Source organism: Humulus lupulus, chromosome 1 (assembly GCF_963169125.1).
Source record: "Humulus lupulus chromosome 1, drHumLupu1.1, whole genome shotgun sequence".
NCBI lineage: Eukaryota > Viridiplantae > Streptophyta > Magnoliopsida > Rosales > Cannabaceae > Humulus > Humulus lupulus.
In genome coordinates this window covers 241,522,601-241,541,312 of record NC_084793.1, presented here as the reverse complement: position 1 = coordinate 241,541,312, position 18,712 = coordinate 241,522,601, and the positions used below count along the sequence as shown (strand labels likewise).

Sequence of the window (18,712 nt, the reverse complement as noted above, 5' to 3'; positions counted from 1 at the left end):
TGACTGAGGATCGTGCTCGGGACCGTTCTTTATTCTTCGCTCGAGATTTGAGGTAAGAAAATTGCACCCTTGTGGTTGTGAACGGGACTGAAGTTCCCAATACTGAATATGTGAAATGTGCGATTGTGATGTTGTTATGTATATGAGAATGAACAACCTAAGAGTGTCGGGGCTGATGATAAGCGTGTTGAACGCAGCTCGGCCTAAGCGAGCCAGGGTCAACTAGATAAACAAAGGGCTCAGCCTAAGTATGCCCACCCTGAACATTGTGCAACTGGTTAAGATATGTACTTGAGAATATATGCTCATCATTGTTTAATTTAATGCTTGTATTCTGCTAAATAACTAAACTGGTTGGATTAAAGTTGATTGAATGCTACTGCTGCTATATGTGTGTGTTGTTTATGGTTTTCTTGTTGGGCTTTAGCTCACGAGTGCTACGTGGTGCAGGTAAAGGCAAAGGGAAAGTGGACCAACCATGAGTTAGAGAGCTCTAGGGGTAGAGTGTACATAGTCAGCTACTCGACCGCCACCGCTGAGGGATAGTTATAGGGATAGAGCTCTAAATTTTGTATTTTTCCACTAGAATGGCTTTTTTTGTATCAACTTTTGAGGATTGTATTTACCACTTATACCCTGTTTTTGGGATCCCATGTATCAAACATCTGTTTTAGGAAAATTAACCGTTTATGATCAAAATCTTTTAACCCTAACCTGATAGTTGACCTTAGGATCACACTATTGCTCAAACGACTTGATTAGCAAGTCTTGCACTATTTTAAAACACATAGTGTAATGGTCTTGGCTATCCAGGGCGTTACAACTTGGTTTAAGGGTTCCTAAAGAATGGCTGGGCATGTACACTCACCACTAAAGACAAGTTCTACTCAGGGTTTGGTAATTGTTTATATGTGATTACATGCTTAAATTCTTAAATGGATGTAATTTTTTAATCTTTATGATTAGTAGGGAGCATGAGAATCTGATAGGGCCTGGCCCTTGACTGCTGTGAGAACTGGCAGCAGATACTTGTTGATATGCAAGCCAAGTTACAGAGTCAAGAAGAACATATTCGTCTTTTGGGACAGCAGGCTCCATCAGGGAGTATTGTACCTATTATGCCACCTGTTGTGGCACCATCTGTACAGCCACCTGAGGTTGGGAATGGGTGGGAGCCACTTTATGAACGGTTCAGGAGATAGCATCCTCCAACCTTTGAGGGAGGACCAGATCCACTTAAGGTTGATCAGTGGATGAGTTTGATCACCTCCATCCTGGATTTTATGAGGGTGGAAGGTAATGATAGGGTGCCATATGCCAGCTATATGCTTAGGGTGGATGCTCGTATTTGGTGGGAGGTGGCATCACAGACTCGGATGTTTCCATTTTGAGTTGGGATGGATTTAGAGATTTGTTCAACCAAAAGTATTATAACGTTTCCATCAGAGCAGCAAAGGTGAACGAATTCATGGGATTGGTACAGTACAATATAACAGTTACAGAGTATGCTCTGAAGTTTGATAGGTTAGCGAAGTTTGCATCAGACTTAGTGCCTACAGATGTGGCCAAACAGGACACATTTTTCCTAGGGCTTAATGTTATGATAGCCCGGGATGTGAGGATTTCATCGATACCTGGGAAGACGACTTATGCCTAGGCTGTTGGGAAGGCTCTTACTGCTGAGTAGGCAAAGAATAAGATCTGGAGGGAGAACGCTACGAGATAGGATGTTTGCAGGGCAGTGCCTCCATATATAGGGTCTGGTAGGGGCGGAAGCCCTAGTTATCTGAAGATGAATATCCCTGAGTCTTCGACCACTGTTGGTCCTCATAGGAGGGGTCGGGGTGCTCAAGGTGGCAGCCAGGGAGGCAGTGAAACATGGAGGAGTTATCCAGAGTGCATGAGAATGAGGAAGCGCCATCTGGAAGAATTTCGGGCAAAGGCTTGTTACCTGTGCGGGGTGGTTGGATACCTCAAGAAGGATTGCCCAACATCGAAGAAAGAGGAACTAGGGAAGGTGGACATCTTGACTCCAACTCGAGTGTTAACCCTAATGCAAGCAGAGGCGTAGGCTAGTCCCTCGATAAGGACAGGTCTGCTTTCTATTGCTGGTTCTTCGTATATTGTATTGATTGACTTTGGTGCTACACATTCGTTTGTTTCTAGTAAGTTAATTGATAGATTGTGTAGACCTAGTGAGTATTATACTGTTGGGTTTGGGACTATACTGCCTACAGGGGAACTGGTAGTTTCTAGGAGGTGGATTAGAGCACTACCAGTGATGGTGATAGTAGGGAAATATCAGTAGATTTGATTGAGTTGGGTATCGATGATTTTCTTATGATTTTGGGGATGGATTGGCTGCTCAGATATAGGGCTACTATAGATTTCAGGAAAACCTTTGAGCCTGAGGGTGAGGATCCCTTTGTTTTCGTGGGTGCTGTGCATGGACCCCACATACCCCTGATATCAGCACTGAGGGCTAGGGACCTACTACAAGGAGGTTGTATAGGTTTTCTAGCTAGTGTGGTTGATACCACCAGAGTTATGCCAGTGGGGCCGGGAGAGACCAGGTTGGTATGTGAGTTCTTGGATGTGTTTCCTGAAGATTTACCAGGACTACCGTCGCATCGGGAGATTCAGATCGTCATCAAGTTAGCGCTGGGCACAGAGCCAGTGTCGAGGGCACCATATAGAATGGCTTTGGCAGAGTTAAAGGAATTGAAGATACAGTTGCAGGAGCTTCTAGACTTGGGGTTAATCAGACCAAGATTCTCGCCATGGGGTGCTCCAGTTGTGTTTGTGAAGAAGAAGGATGGGACTCTGAGAATGTGCATATACTACAGGGAGTTGAACAAGTCGACCATCAAGAACAAATACCCCTTACCAAGGATCGATGATTTGTTTGACTAGCTATAGGGAAAGACGGTATTCTCAAAGATTGATCTTTGATCTGGTTATCACGAGCTGAGGATCAAGGACGGGGATATTTCGAAGACGACCTTCCGAACGAGGTATGGGCATTATGAGTTCTTGGTCATGTCGTTTCATCCGACCAATGCCCTAGCAGCATTCATGGATCTGATGAACAAGATATTCAAGGACTTTTTAGATCAGCTCATGACTATCTTCATTGACGACATCTTAGTTTACTCCAGTTTAGAGGCAGAGTATCAACAGCATCTCTGACAAGTATTGTAGAGATTGAGAGAGCATGGGTTGTATGATTTGGGTTTACTATAAATATATATATTGTTGTTTATCTGTGCTTTTTGAATTAATTTGTCTTGCTTAGCCTTGGCTTACAGCTGCTATGTTATGTAGGGAAAACTTGACTAGCTTTGAGTTGGAGAGCTTTGGGGGCAGTGTGTACATTTGTAGCTGCTCGACCGCCACGGTGGATGGATCAACATGGATTAGAGCCAACTTAATTTTTGCTACTTAGGGCGACTTACCTTGTTATTATTTTGGATGTTGTAAATGCCTTGAAACACTTACTTTTTTTGGGATCCCATGTTCATACTCAAAATTTTTAATGAAAACAACTCTTTCTACGTTCAAAATCTTTTAACAATAATCTGTTAATTAATCCTAGTAACACGTTTATATCCAAATGACTTGATTAGCAACTCCAACACTATTTATAATATATAGTGTAATGGTCTTGGCTACTAGGGCATTACAACTTGGTATCAGAGCGGTCTAGGTTTAAAGGTTCCTGAAGACTGGCTAGGCAGGTACACTCGCCGCTAAAGAAAATCTCGACTCAGGGTTTGGTAACAAGATATGTTATTATATGTGTGACTGTTCAAATAAAATATTAATGCCTTATCTGCCTATTTATTAGGAAGCATGAGATATACTAATAAGGCCGAGGCCTTGACTGTTATGTGTGTAAGATAAGGCATGATTATTAGCATTGCTATTGTATGTGGATAATTGTTGAAATGTCTATTAGCATTGTGATTGGATATTGTTGCTTGATTGGTAACTTTAGATCGAGGAGATTTATGCCTCCAAGGAGATCAATTCAACTAGTTGGCACTGAGATTGAGGCTAGATTTGATAAGCTAGGTCAGAACCCTCCGCCAGTCCCTGAGAACTGGCAGTAGATGCTTGCTGACATGCAAGCTAGACTTCTGAGTCAAGAAGAGGAGATCCACCTTTTGAGACAGCAGGTTCCGCCAGGGAATGCGACACCAGACTTGCCATCTATTGTGGCACCAGTCGTACAATGACGTGATAGGTGGGAGCTGTTGTACGAGAGATTCAGGAAGCAACATCCTCCAATCTTTGAGTGGGAACCAAATCAACTTAAGGCTGAAATAGTGGATGAGCTGACCACCTCCATCCTGGACTTCATGAGAGTTGTAGGTAATGATAGGGTAGCCTGCGCCACTTACATATTTTGAGATGATTCTCGTATTTGGTGGGAGGTGGCATCCTAGAGTTGGGATGTTTCTATCATGGGTTGGGATGAGTTCAGAGACTTTTTCAACCAGAAGTATTACAGTAGTGCTATTAGGGCAACAAATGTAAATGAATTCACAAGTTTGGTACATGGCAGCATGATAGTTACTGAGTACACCCTGAAATTTGATAGGTTGGCAAAGTTTGGACCTGATCTAGTGCCTACAGATGCAACCAGGCAAGACAGGTTCGTCTGGGGGCTGAATGCTATGATAGCCCAGGATGTACGGATCACCTTAGTACCTGGGAGACTACTTATTCCTAGGTGGTTGAGAAGGCCCTTACAGTTGAGGATGCAGAACACAAGATATGGAGGGAGAGCACTGCAAGATGAGATGTTCGGAGGGTAGTGCCTCCATTTGAGGGATCTAGTAGGGGCGGAGGACCTAGTGATTAGAAGAGGAAGACCCCTGACACCTTGAATGCTGGTGGTCCTGATAGGAGAGGCTGAGGTGTCCAGGGTGGCTGCTAGGGTGACAGTGAGGCATGGAGAAGTTACCCAGAGTGTGCTCGAGCGAAAGCATGTTACTTGTGCGGGGTGAATGGGCATCTCAAGAAAGAATGCCTGACTTTTAAGAAGGAAGAACCAAGGAAGGTGAACAACTTGACTCCAGTTTGAGTGTTCACCTTGACTCAGGCAGAGGCTAAGGATAGTCCATCGGTGGTTACCGGTTAGCTTTCTAGCCTGACAGTTCTTATACTTTATTGATTGACTCTGGTGCTACACATTTGTTTATTTCTAGCAAAGTGATTGATAGATTGTGTAGCCTTGTGATTATTATACTGTAGGGTTTGGGACTATATTGCCTACAAGGAAATTAGTAGTTTCTAGGAGATGGATTATGTCACTGCCAGTGGTGGTGGACAACAGGGAACTATTAGTGGACTTGATTTAGTTGGGTATGGATAACTTTGACATGATTTTGGGGATGGATTGGTTAGTCTAGCATGAGGAGACTATATACTGTAAGAAGAAGATGGTGGCATTTGAGCTTGAGGGTGAGGACCCCTTTGTTTTTGATGGTCCGTGCATGGACCCCACGTTCCTATGATATCGACATTGAGAGCTAGAGACCTATTACAAGGAGGTTGTATAGGTTTTCTAGCCAGTGTGGTGGATACAACTAGAGTCATGCCAGTGGAACTAGGGGAGACCAGATAGGTCTGTGAGTTCTTGGATGTGTTCCCTGAGGACTTACGGGGACTGCCGCCACACCAGAAGATCGAGTTCATCATTGAGTTAGCGTCAGGTAGAGAACTGGCATCGAGGGCGCCATACAGAATGGCGTCGACAGAGCTGGAGGAGTTGAAGGTACAGTTACAAGACCTATTAGACCTGTGATTTATCAGCCATAGCTTCTCACCATGGGGTGCTCTAGTTTTATTTGTGAAGAAGAAGGATGGGACCCTAAGGATGTGTATAGACTACAAGGAGTTGAACAAGTTGACTATCAAGAATAAGTACCCACTACCAAGGATAAATGACATGTTTGATAAGTTGCAGGGTAAGACAGTATTCTCAAAGAATGATCTTCGATCTGGTTATCACAAGTTGAGGATATCCCGAAGATGACCTTTCGCATGAGGTATGGGCATTACGAGTTCCTGGTCATGTCATTTGGGTTTACTAATGCCCCAGTAGCATTTATGGATCTGATGAACAAGGTGTTCAAGGCTTATTTAGATTAGTTCATGATTGTCTTCATCGACGACATCTTGGTTTACTCTTGTTCAAAGGCAGAGCATGAGCATCTTCTCTGATTGGTATTGCAGAGATTAAGGGAGCACCAGTTATACACCAAGTTTAAGAAGTGCGAGTTTTGGCTACCGAAGGTGACATTCCTTGGTCACATTGTCAGTGGAGACAAGATTAAGGTAGATTCGGCCAAGGTAGAAGCAGTTATAGATTGGCCAAGGCCAAGAAACGCCTTGGAAGTTAGGAGTTTCCTTGGGTTTGCGAGTATTACAAGCGATTTGTGGAAGGGTTCTCAAAGATTGCCACATCATTGACTTAGTTGACGCGAAAGAATATGAAGTTCCATGTGGTCTGACAGATGTGAGAATAGTTTCTAGGAGCTGAAGCGACGGTGGATTACTGCTCCAGTGCTCAGTCTCCCTTCAAATGGATATAAGTTTGTCATATATTGTGACACATTGAGACTGGGGCTGGGATGTGTGTTGATGCAGAATGGGAAGGTTAGTACCTATGCATCGCGACAATTGAAGGAATATGAGCAGCGATATCCTACTCATGATTTGGAACTAGCAGCGGTGGTATTTGCGCTGAAAGTGTGGCGACACTACGTATATGGAGAGAAGTGTGACATATATACCGATCACAAGAGCTTTAATTATTTCTTCACCCAGAAAGACCTTAACATGAGACAGAGACGTTGGCTAGAGTTGGTAAATGATTATGAATGTGAGATCCTTTATCACCCTAGGAAAGCCAACGTAGTGGAAGATGCTTTCAGCTGGAGGGGCCAAGGACAGTTGTTTAGCTTGAAGCAAATATTGAAGGAATTGGCAGAAGACATGACTAGAGAGAAGATAAAATTGGTAGTGGGCCAGTTGGCCAATATTACATTGCAGTCCACCCTCTTAGAGAGAATAAAAGAGGGCCAGATGAGTGATACACAGATGATGAAGCTTAGAGAGGATGTCCTAGCTGGAGTAGCTAAGGATTATTCCATTTCGAAGATGAGTTTGTTGAGATATTAGGATTAGATTTGTGTTCCGATAGACGTAGGTATCAGACAGGAGATCCTTGATGAATCTCATACCACACCATATCCTTACATCTAGGAACCATGAAGATGAATCAGGATCTAATGTCATTATACTGCTGGCCTGGGATGAAGAAGGACGTGGTCAACTATGTAGCGAAGTGTTTAATCTGTCCGCGGGTAAAGGTTGAACACCAACGACCAATGGGGTTGTTACCGCCTTTAGGTATTCTCGAGTGGAAGTGGGAAGACATTACTATGGACTTTTGAGGAGGTTTTCCCAAGACAGTGGGGCAACATGACTCACTATGGGTGATAGTAGACATATATAACAAATCAACTCACTTTCTGCTGGTGAGAAAAAACTATATTGTGGACCAGTATGCGGACCTATATGTGAGGGAGATCATACGTCTCCATGGGAATCCAAAATCTATAGTATCGGATAGGGATCCAATTTTTTCCTCCAAGTTTTGGGGTAGCTTGCAGAAGGCTATGGGGACTTAGTTGAAGTTCAGTACAACCTTTCATCCTAAGACAGACGAGTAGTCTGAGAGGATGATTCATATATTGGAGGACATGCTTAGAGCATGTGTGCTAGACTTTGAGGGGTCTTGAAGTAAGTATCTTCCGTTGATTGAATTTTCATACAATAACAGTTATCAGTCGATGATTGGAGTAGCTCCATACGAGATGTTTTATGGAAGGACATGTAGATCACCCATTCATTGGGATGAGATAGGAGAAATAAAATATTTGGGTCCAGTGATGGTCCAAAGAACTAATGAGGCTATTGAGAAGATCAAAGTTCGAATGCTCACCTCACAGAGTAGACAGAAAAACTACGCTGACCCTAAGCGTAAAGACGTGGAGTTCAAGGTAGGGGATCACGTATTTCTGCGAGTTTCGCTATTGTGGGGAGTGAAGAGATTTTGAAAAGAGGGCAAGATGAGCCCTAGGTTCATAGGACCTTTTGAGATCTTGGAAATGATAGGGCAGGTATCCTATAGATTGGCTCTGCCCCTGTCATTATCAGGAGTGCATGATGTGTTTTACATCTTAATGCTCCAGAAGTATGTGTCAGATACGACCCATGTATTGGGATACAGGCACTTGGAACAACAGATAGACTTGTCTTATGAGAAACGACTAGTGTAGATCCTAAACATAAAGAACAAGGTTTTGAGGAACAAGACAATTCCTGTAATGCCCCACGTCACTATGGCTGCTTCCTGGAATGACGACTGGCCCTACAAACCAACACGAGTCTTTCCAGCGTGCTTTGTCCTCAATTGCACGCTTCTTGAGAAAACTTCCTAGGAGGTCACTCATCATCAGATTGATCCAGGTCAAGCACGCTTAACTTTGGATTTCTCAAGTGATGGGCTACCGAAAATACAATGCATCTTGTTGGCATAGGTAGTACCCATCAATCCATTTAAACCTTCTTCAACTGTGTAGTCCCATACTTACATAGTCTTAGAATCATCACACTTGACCTTCCCCAGGCGGTGTGGGATTGCATTACTTTACCCGGTCTTTCCCCTCACGGATCACGGGATTCTGACTGTCACAATTCCTCTAGTTAATGTTTTATATAGAAATAGCAAGGTCGAGGAAGCGACCTGGGAGCTAGAGTCGGTGATGAGGGATCAACATCCCGAGTTATTCAGGTAAATTTTGAGGATGAAATTTTTAGTAGGAGAGGATAGTTGTAACGTCCCAATCTGATAATTAGGCTTAATGCCTTGATTAGTGTGTCGAGAGGGCATAATTTGATTTATATATGTGGAATTATTTGAATGAATGTGTGACTACGTGGCATACATGATTTATACGGTAAATGAATATATATGCATGTTTATGTGTATTAAATATGCATGTGGGCCCGTTCTTGTTAATAAGGGCATATTTGTGATTTTGACCCGTTGAGGGTATAATTGAGATTATATGTGTTGAATGATTGAGATCACATTATTATGTGGGTATATTTGCGATACTCGTCTCGAGGCGATCCTAGTGAGTAGATTAGCACAGTAGTCACAACGGGGTTAAATACCTAGCTTGGGGTGGGCCTAGGGGTATTTTGGAAATTTAGTGCGTGTTCGAGATTTGTCGGGTAATAGGTAGTTAATTGGTGATAAATTGAGTATGTCGGGATTAATTTGGAATTTATAGAACTACTTGAGGATTAACGGGAAATGTGGAAAATGACGGTATTGCCCTTGGGGGCGTTAAAGGGCAAGTTTTGATCTAAGGGTATTTTGGTCCTTTTGATGGCAATGGATAACTTAGGAAGCTTGAGGAACAGTTAGAAACACTTAGGTTATTCTTAGACTTTCCCTTAACTCTCTCTCTCTCTCTCTCTCTCTCTCTCTCTCTCTCTCTCTCTCTCTCTCTCTCTCTCTCTCTCTCTCATTTTCTCTTCTCTTCTTGGTGCCTTGGTGGGTTTTGATCTTTGGGTAGGAAGGAGCTTGGGAATTTGTGGGTTGAAGCTAAGATTGGAGCAGGGAATAGTTCAAGGTCGTAATTCATAGCTGGGGTAAGCTCTAAACCTTAATTTGATTAAGTTTTCGGTCTGGTGTCTTGAGTGATTTGAGTTTTTAACTCAAGTGATTAAGTTTGAATTGTGATGAGGTTTTTGGTTAAGTTTTCAAGTGTATGTACTGTTCTGAGTGTAGTGAAGATGTTTTGGGGGCTCAATTATGGGTTTGGCTGCTATTTAGGATAGATTTTGGTCAATTTGGTTCAGGGAAAAACGTAGGAAAACCCCCAGAATTTATAGGTTTCAGGTTCTAGCCACGACCCTATTCTTCAGGCGCAGCAGCCCGTGTGCATGGCATGGCCTAGGCGATTCTCTGAAATCGCCTAAGCATTGCAGCTCTGATTGGGGCGCGCTGCAGCTCGTGTCTCGCAGGAGAGAGCCGAGCTCTCTGACTTGTAGTGTTCCACAACCCTTGGGCCTAGGCTGTGACTCTAATTGAGAAAATAGCCAAAATAGTTCTTTTAGCTCGGGGATTCAAACTTAAGGACTCGGGAAGGATTCTACTACCCGGTTTAGTAGAATTCGAGGTCTTATAGGCTATTATTTTATTCTGAAGCTTTTAATTGGTTTAGGTTTTGATGGTTATTCCCTATTGCGTTGTGACTAGGTTATACCGTTAAGGCTCGGGATTAGGGATCGTGCACGGGACTCTAGGTAAGAAAACTACACCCTGGTTGTGATCGGAGCTTGGATCCCTGTTAATGAATATGATTATACGTAAGATTATAATTATGATTATATCTGTATATGAGAAAATATTGTTAGGCATACTTGTTTGTGCTGCAAATTGATTGCGTTCTCTGCAATCTATTCGTTTGTTTATATCTGATCTGAATGTCCGGCCTAAGAGAGTCGGGGCTGTCATTAAGCTTGTGGAATGCTGCCTAGCCTAAGTGAGCCGGGGTCAGCTATATGACCAAAGGACTCGGCCTACGGGTGACGAACCCTAAATGTCACTAAAATAAACAGAAGTGTCGTTTGCACTTAACTAACTGTATTGAATGCTGAGATTAAATCATATGTTGGATTGAGCAAATTATCACTTCCTAGCTTATTGCTTATGTCATGTTATTATTAAATTGAACGATTTTGGTTTACTGTATATATCTATATATATATATATATTTTTTTTTTCATCTATGCTTGTTGAATGAAGTTTTCTTGTTGAGCCTTGGCTCACGGGTGCTATGTGATGCAAGTAAGGGAAAGGGAAAGTTGGACCAGCCGTGAGTTGGAGAGATTTGGGGGCAGTGTGTACATTTGCAGCTGCTCGACCGCCACAGCCGAGGGATCAACAAGGATTAGAGCCAACTTAATTTTTTTTGCTTAGGCCAACTTACCTTGTAATTATTTTGGAAGTTGTAAATGCCTTGTAAACACTTACTTTTTTTTTTGGGACCCCATGTTGAGACTCAAACTTTTTAATGAAAATAATTGTTTCTACGATTAAAATCTTTTAACCCTAATCCGTTAATTAACCCTAGTAACACGTTTATGTCCAAATGACTTGATTAACAAGTCCAGTACTATTTAAAATATATAGTGTAATGGTCTTGGCTACCCAGGGCATTGCAAGTAAGACTCTCGCCTCCAATGCAGGAATGTCCACAATTTAGTTGTTTTATGCTAATTTTAGTAGTTAAAAATCGAAGAGGTTGCCTAGATAACCTCATAGTAGATGTAATGTTGCCATACGTGCCTTTGTAATGTTCTCACTATCAATGAAAGTGTTTCCTATATCGTATATAACATTCCTTCTATATGCAAGCTCTTATATAACAAACATACACACACGATCAAGGTTTATGTTGAGAGCAAAATGATCAAAGTGCTCAATGGAGTGAATCCCACCAAGCACTTGGGGGCAGGATAGGAGGCACATATATATTGCCAAAAAAAAAAATAGAAACCTTGCAAGGAATGTCTTGAGTGCATGACATTTAGTTACCCTTATGGATATCAAGGGAGCCAAAAGTTTCTACAGGGATAACCTCGCGACAAAGGCTAGATACCTCCATGAGGGGTACGGTCTCAATGAGGACATTTACTGTTAAGACTAGATCATTTCTTGAATTCATAAGGATTAACTACCTTTATGGAAGCCAATGGAGCCAAAATGTTCTACAAGGATGACCTCGTGATAGGATAATACCTCCACGAGGGGTATAGCCTCAAGGAGGACGTCCACCAATAAGCGTAGAACGACCACCAAGCTGTCTAGCCAAAAAGGGTCTTAAAAGAGACCCTTGTAAAAATAGTACTGTGCATAATGACGAGAAGGACGCTTCTTGCAAAAAATAACAAGCGCGCACGCGAAGGTATATAAAGGATAGCAAGAACCAAAAGGGTCAACATATCCTTACAAGTGGTCAAGGTGCATTGACAAACACGAATCACACGCAGTAAAGAGGTAAAGCCCACATGCATAAAAGGACATTATAATGTTCCATTACAAAATAAGCATAAGACATAGCAGGACTTGTTAAAGTTCCTCATGAAGAAAACAAGAGACCTAGAGAAACCTCTTAGGAAAAATAAGTAAAGTATCATTACAACCAAATTGAAATAAAAAGAAATAAGCTGTCCACACATGGGAGAAAAAGACGGGGCAGGAAAAAACTTCATGGTTTCCCATTACGAGCATTCCATTCGGCAGCCTTATCAACATCATGGTCACCAAATAAGGAAAAATCAAAGCCAGGATTTTGTTTCAACAATCTATAAAGGGTGCACTCCACCGACTTATACTCGACCTCTACTAATTTTTCTTTAAGAGCAACAATCCTCTCTCGCAATGCCTCACCTTGGCTTCTGCTCTCTTCCTACTCTTAGACGAAGATGAAGCCTTTGCAACAACTGCTTCTACATTAAGGTTGGCCTCAGCAAGTTGTTTCTCGAGCTCCTGGATCTTAGCGGTCAGCTGACATTTTTCCACCTCGGTTGAGGACAAATCTCTCATCGAAGTTATTAAGTACTGAGCCACGAGAAACGTCTACAAACGAAAAGAGGTGTACGTGTAAGAGGTTGAGATACAAGAAACATATGTATAAGGAAGCACACACAATAAATTATTGCAAGACACAAATTTACCCAAGTTATGGAATGCATGAGAGCCTCCCTCAACTCTATCATGTTAAAAATATCAAGACCCCTCCACTCAGCCTCTGCGATATCCTCAGCAGCACTGGTAAACCTCTGCACTTAAGGAGTTGACACGTGATTCACCCATGGCGCCTCACTGGTACCAGGGGCGTCTGGATGGATAGGGGCAGATGAAGCATTGGATAAATGAGGCGGAGGACCTCCAGAAATTCCGTAGCTAGGAAAATAGTTGGGAGCAACATTAAACTCGTCATAAGAGGGCAAGACAAAGTGCCCTGGATTGGAAAGTGTAGCTCGCGAATGGGAGGTTGTATTTGGATCCACAGAAGTAGAAGATGCGTGGCCCGACCACTTGGACTCAGGAGAAAGTTCATCTTCAACCCAGTCTTCATCTCCATCAAACGAGTTTGAGCCTGTTGGAAGGACCTTTTTCTTTTGATTCGTAACATGCCACAACAAATTAGGATCAGAAATGCCAGAAAGACCATAGGCATTAAGGTTTGTCGTAGTAAAGTGGTAAGCCTCCATCTTCTCCATGACATCAACCTTAGCCAAGGTTTCCACACAAACAAGCTGTTGAGCAGATATTTTTGGAGGAGGGAGGTCCCCTGAACCACCATCTCAATTTTTAGCCTAACAAAAACGAAGAAGAAAAACAAATAAATAAAAAGAGATACGACGCTTAGTTTGAGAGGTGCGAAAGCGTTCACAAAATATGGGGCAGCCCGTAACGAAGAAAAAAAATATTGTTTCCACGAACTAGGATTAGAGACATCACCTCTATCAACAGAACCTGAGTGTTGGCCTTCTGTAGAAAATAAAATCCCTTCGACTTAGGAGTCAGCATGAAATTATACATGAAATGCACCTCCTTCTCCCTAGGAGCATGACCCACGCATCTTATATACGCCATATATAGACAACTAACAGTCAGCCAGCTATTTGGCGCTAGCTGAAGTGGAGAAAGTTCAAAGTACTTGAGTACTTCTTCAAAGAATGGATGAAGAGGAATAGTGCCTTCCACCTTCAATATATGCTCACTAAATGCTATAGAACCAGAGGGTGGCTCATGAGCTCGAAACTTAGAAGTGGAAACGTAGCATTGGAGCTCACCACTTATGTGGTATTTCTCCATTAGTTCCATTAATTCATTCTCAGACATATGGGAGACAAGGGAAGTCGCTATCAGGGGACCAAAGTCCAGCTTCTCGAGCGCCACATTTTGAAGACCTCTCTTAGACATATATGCAAGACCAAAAGAAAAGGGTGACGTCAGTACAGGGCATTTTACCTTCAATTTACATTTATCCCGCTGTCTGCCCGCGGAAGTTTTCCACCTACATGTTGGAGGTGGAAGCGTTATAAATGGATACTCTATAGCCAATGGTTGAGGGGACCAGAGGTGGCTTTGAAATCACTATAGAAATCTTCCTTGTAAAGAGGAGAGCATGAAGGTGAAGGTTTAGGCGAAAGGTTCTCTTCCATAAATGTCAGCTCCATTTGTCAGTCTAGAAGACTTACTCTAAGGCTAGCAATGTAGTTATTGAGATTCCTAGAAGAAGCAACCCCAACACCCCTCGAGACAGAGTCTATCTCACTTTCAACAATCCAATTTTTTTACCTAAGGGCGATTAATCGCTCCAAATGATACATACGAGCCTTCCTTAAGATCTCATGCACGTGATGTGGGTTATCTATAGATGGCTTCGAATTCGACAAAGATATCTGTATGGGTTCAACACCAGGAGGTAAGCTAGATGACTTGTCGAAATCCATGGAACGACGTCTCATGAAGAGCATGGGTGCAAATGTGTGTGCATTTTATGAGGTGCTACAAGGAACAAAAGAACGGGTTTAAAAACCTTAGGCACTTATGCACAAAGGGGGGGTCAACTATGGGGTGCAGTAGTGTGTGTGTGAGGTGAACATTCTAAGGGATGCTAGCACAGGGCTCTGCGTGAAAGGGCACTGGGGATAAAACAACACAACTCCTGAATGGTAACTTAAACCCTTCAAGCATGAACATGTTAAAGGAGTGGCCAAGGGAATACCTCAAATAGATAAGGGACAATTGTTAGAGGCTCGTAATCACTAGGGATGCCCACCACCGTCTTTACCTCAACTCCACGCACCAAACACCTGCAAGCACCACCGATACCTTTATACCTTGCACCGCACACCTACAAAAGGAAAGAGGGTAGCAAGAGACAATTTTTAGTACCCAAGCAGACATACGAATATCTATATATATTTAAAAAAAAAAAAACAAAAGAATAGAAAAACAAAGTGCTCTTATAGGGGATAGAACCACCCAACTCTTGGAAATTTTAAAGACTACAGCACCGCCAAGCTAAGAGAAATGAGAGTGTAGTAGGTGTCTTCAAGAAATAGGCCTATTTATAGAAAGCTCGAACCCATCCTAGCCATTGAATCCAATATTCGATCCATGGTCAAGAATGAAGCCTAACACTTGCATTGGGATCCGTGAAGCCAAATGATAGGCTCACATTCAATCTCAAGGAATTATGAGAATCACCACCCAAAATTGTGTTTTTTCACACCACCAAAGCAAAGAAACACACTAACACCACAAGTGGTTTGAAGACACCATACCGAAAAGTCTATCATAGCGCCTAAAGGACTTCTTATAGACTGGGGGGCAAGTGTTGATGCCAAAACTTTGTGCTTACAAAAGTTCCCCACCTCACATCCCTCAAAATATAAACTCAGGATGGAAACAACCAAACCTGGCCTTGTGCCTTGGGCCGAAGGTCCTACGGAGCCTCACCTCACGCCAAAGGTATCGCGAGGTCAATCCTCGCACCTGGCATTGTGTCTTGTGTGGAAGGTCTCGCAAGGCACACACCTTGCCCACAGAGCCTCGCCTCGCACCGAGGGTGTCGCAAGTTCACCCTTCATACGTGGCATCGCGTCTCACGCTGAGGTTCTCATGGAGGTGCATGCCTTGCCTATGTTGGAGTACCTCGCACCAAGGGTCTCGCGAGTTCATCCTTCACTCCTGGGGTGCCATCTCATGCTGACTGTGTCGTTAAGCACATGCCTTACCTACGATGCCGTACCTTGCACCAATGATATCACGCTTAGGGTCTGAGAGGCCTCTCACGTCTCATTTTTATAGGGCCATCTCACAAGGTCCTTGCCTCCCAAGCATCTCGAAACAGTGTCATCCATGATAACATATAAGGATTTCAATACTTGAACCTCGTAGGAATAAGGTACCTTGTGAGGGTGAAAACCTACATATGACTCAATAAGCTTGTACAGGTACGAAATGCACCTCCAAACCAAGAGGAGTTAGAGTACAGACACGACGTCCACACTAGACAAGTAGTGGAAGTACAAGAATGGTACATAGTAAGGACTCCCCCAACACGCCTATGAGGTTCATACCCAACAAGTAGCAGAGGTACAACATGGTATCAAGGCAAGTGTACTTTTGTAGACCCCTGACACAATTGGAGTCGACCACCAATCCTCCAACACCACTACCACTTGCAGCCTGGATATGCAGCTTTTTGTCCCTTCGGGACCACAATGTACCAAGAGCCATTAGAGCTCACCTATAAATAGGACCTCACTTCGTTTATGAAGGGGGTTGAAAGATTCTTGTAACACCAGACCATTCTAAGAGAAATATACAAGTTTTCTTCCATTGTTCGTCTACAATTCCTCTCTAAATTTCTATAAGTTTCTCTATGCTCATAAATTTCTTATTAAGCCTTAAGTTTTCTGACCTTAATTCGTTGATGAGTTCTTACCGTCAACACACTCCACCCATCTTCTTAGTGGTTTCTCTTTTTGATGGCCACTGATAGTTATTTATAGTCATTTCCTCCAACAGATCATAAGCCTCATTAGCGCTCTTACTCATGAACTCTCCTCTAGAAGCTGCCTCAAAGATTGTGCGAGTAGTACCACATAAAACATTATAAAAATATGGACTAACATCCATTTCTAAATTCCATGGTGGGGGAATTTTCTTAACAACTCCTTAAACCGCTCCCATACTTCATACATCGACCTACCATCTATTTGGTGAATTTTTTTTATTTCACCACTATACCTTGCAGATAATTATGGTGGGAAAAATTTGGCCAAAAATTTCTGAGTGAGCTCCTCCCATGTTGTAATAGAGTTGGCTTCCAAAGAAATAAGCCAACTCTTTGCTCGGTCCCTTAATGAAAATGGAAGCAACCTCAATCTTACTGCATCATTTGTTACTCTATTAATTTTAAATGTGGCGCAGAGCTCTAAGAAATTCACCAAATGCAAGTTTGGATCTTCCATTGGTAATCCTCCAAACTAAATCGATGCTTGTACCATTTGTAGAATGGCAGGCTTTATCTCAAAGTTATTGGCATCAACTACTGGAGGTCTAATACATGATTGTGCCCCTGTGATAGTAGGTAGCACATAATCTCTCAAACTTGTTTATGCTGGTTGCTGAACTGGTGCCACTTGTTCAGCAACTCCCGCGACACCAATATTGCCAGCTTGATTTTGAGCCATTCTTTCTAACTATTTTTGTTTCCAATTTCTTCTGCAATATTTCTCGATTGCAGGATCAACAAGCACCCTTGATTCTGATCCTTGTCGTTGCATAAACTACTTGAACACCTGAAATCACAAATTGCGAAAAACCAGAATTAGAAAGGTATAAAAGAAAAACAACCAAATTAGAAAAAGAATTAATTTCATTGATATTAGTAAAGCAGCCCCCGACAACGGCGCCAAAGAAAAGCATTAAGTAAGACAACCCTAAAGCTACACATACCAAATAGGTACTCTTGTCCTATAATAAAATCTATGTCTATTCAATTACAGCATAATGAATTCTTACTTCTTAGATTTCGAATCAAAATCATATAAATCATGTAATAGATGGCCAATCAATCACAAGCATTAAGCATAAATTCTAATTGATCACAAGATAGAATAAAAATCATAAAACTTGCATTAATTCAAAATAAAGCATCTGCAGAATCCATTAACACCCTAGAAAAAGAGTTTAGTTCATGACATAATTCATAATAACAATAGAAGAATTAAAAAAACATCCAAATTATAGAAATAAAAAGTAGAAAAGAAGAAAAACTATGATGAGTTCTTTGATTGCACTTGCCATCATCGACACTTATCTCTGTCTCCTAGGGTTAACCTTCTCTTAAAAACGTCATTAAGAAAGCTTTTTATAGTCCATAATTAATTCTGTGTGAAAGGACTAAATTTCCATTTAAAAATACCCTAAATTATGCTTCCGTACGGAATGGAGCCGCAACTCCATCTGATAGCGCCCAACTCTTGGTTGCTTCAAGTTTTAGACTTCGTCTTCTGAGTATTTGGCACTACAACTCAATCTGGTAGCGCCACAGCTCTAATTCCCATTTTCATAGAGCCTCAACTCTGTCTCCTTCGCTCCTACGCATTAATTTTGGCTAATTTTTTTCCCTTCTCTGTAACTCTTAGGGCCACGGTTCTACACAATGAAGATGCAACTCTAATTCCAATTTTTAACCAAATCACCAATTTGACCCCCGGTTCCGCCCATTTTCCATTCCTTAGCCCGTCTAACACCATTTCATCAAGAATTGAACGCTTTTCTTCCAATTTCAAGCTAATTCCTTAACAGCCACACTTAATCTTGAAAACACAATAAACACCCGCATAATATTGAACAAAAACAAATAAGAGACTAAAATTGCATCTTAAAACACACCATAAAAATATACCAAAACTAATCCTAACACATAGGCCAGTCTCTCATTTCCTACCATCCTCATAAAGTACAGGATAGAGATGGTCATACTGTAATACCCTGGATAGCCAAGACCGTTACACTGTGTGTTTT

At 42.1% G+C, this 18,712-nt stretch overlaps 1 pseudogene; it reads left to right on the top strand.

The window, feature by feature from the left end:
- The first annotated feature begins 16,822 nt into the window (after positions 1-16,822).
- On the top strand, positions 16,823-16,907 carry LOC133813298 (small nucleolar RNA R71; annotated as a pseudogene).
- Positions 16,908-18,712: the final 1,805 nt, after the last annotated feature.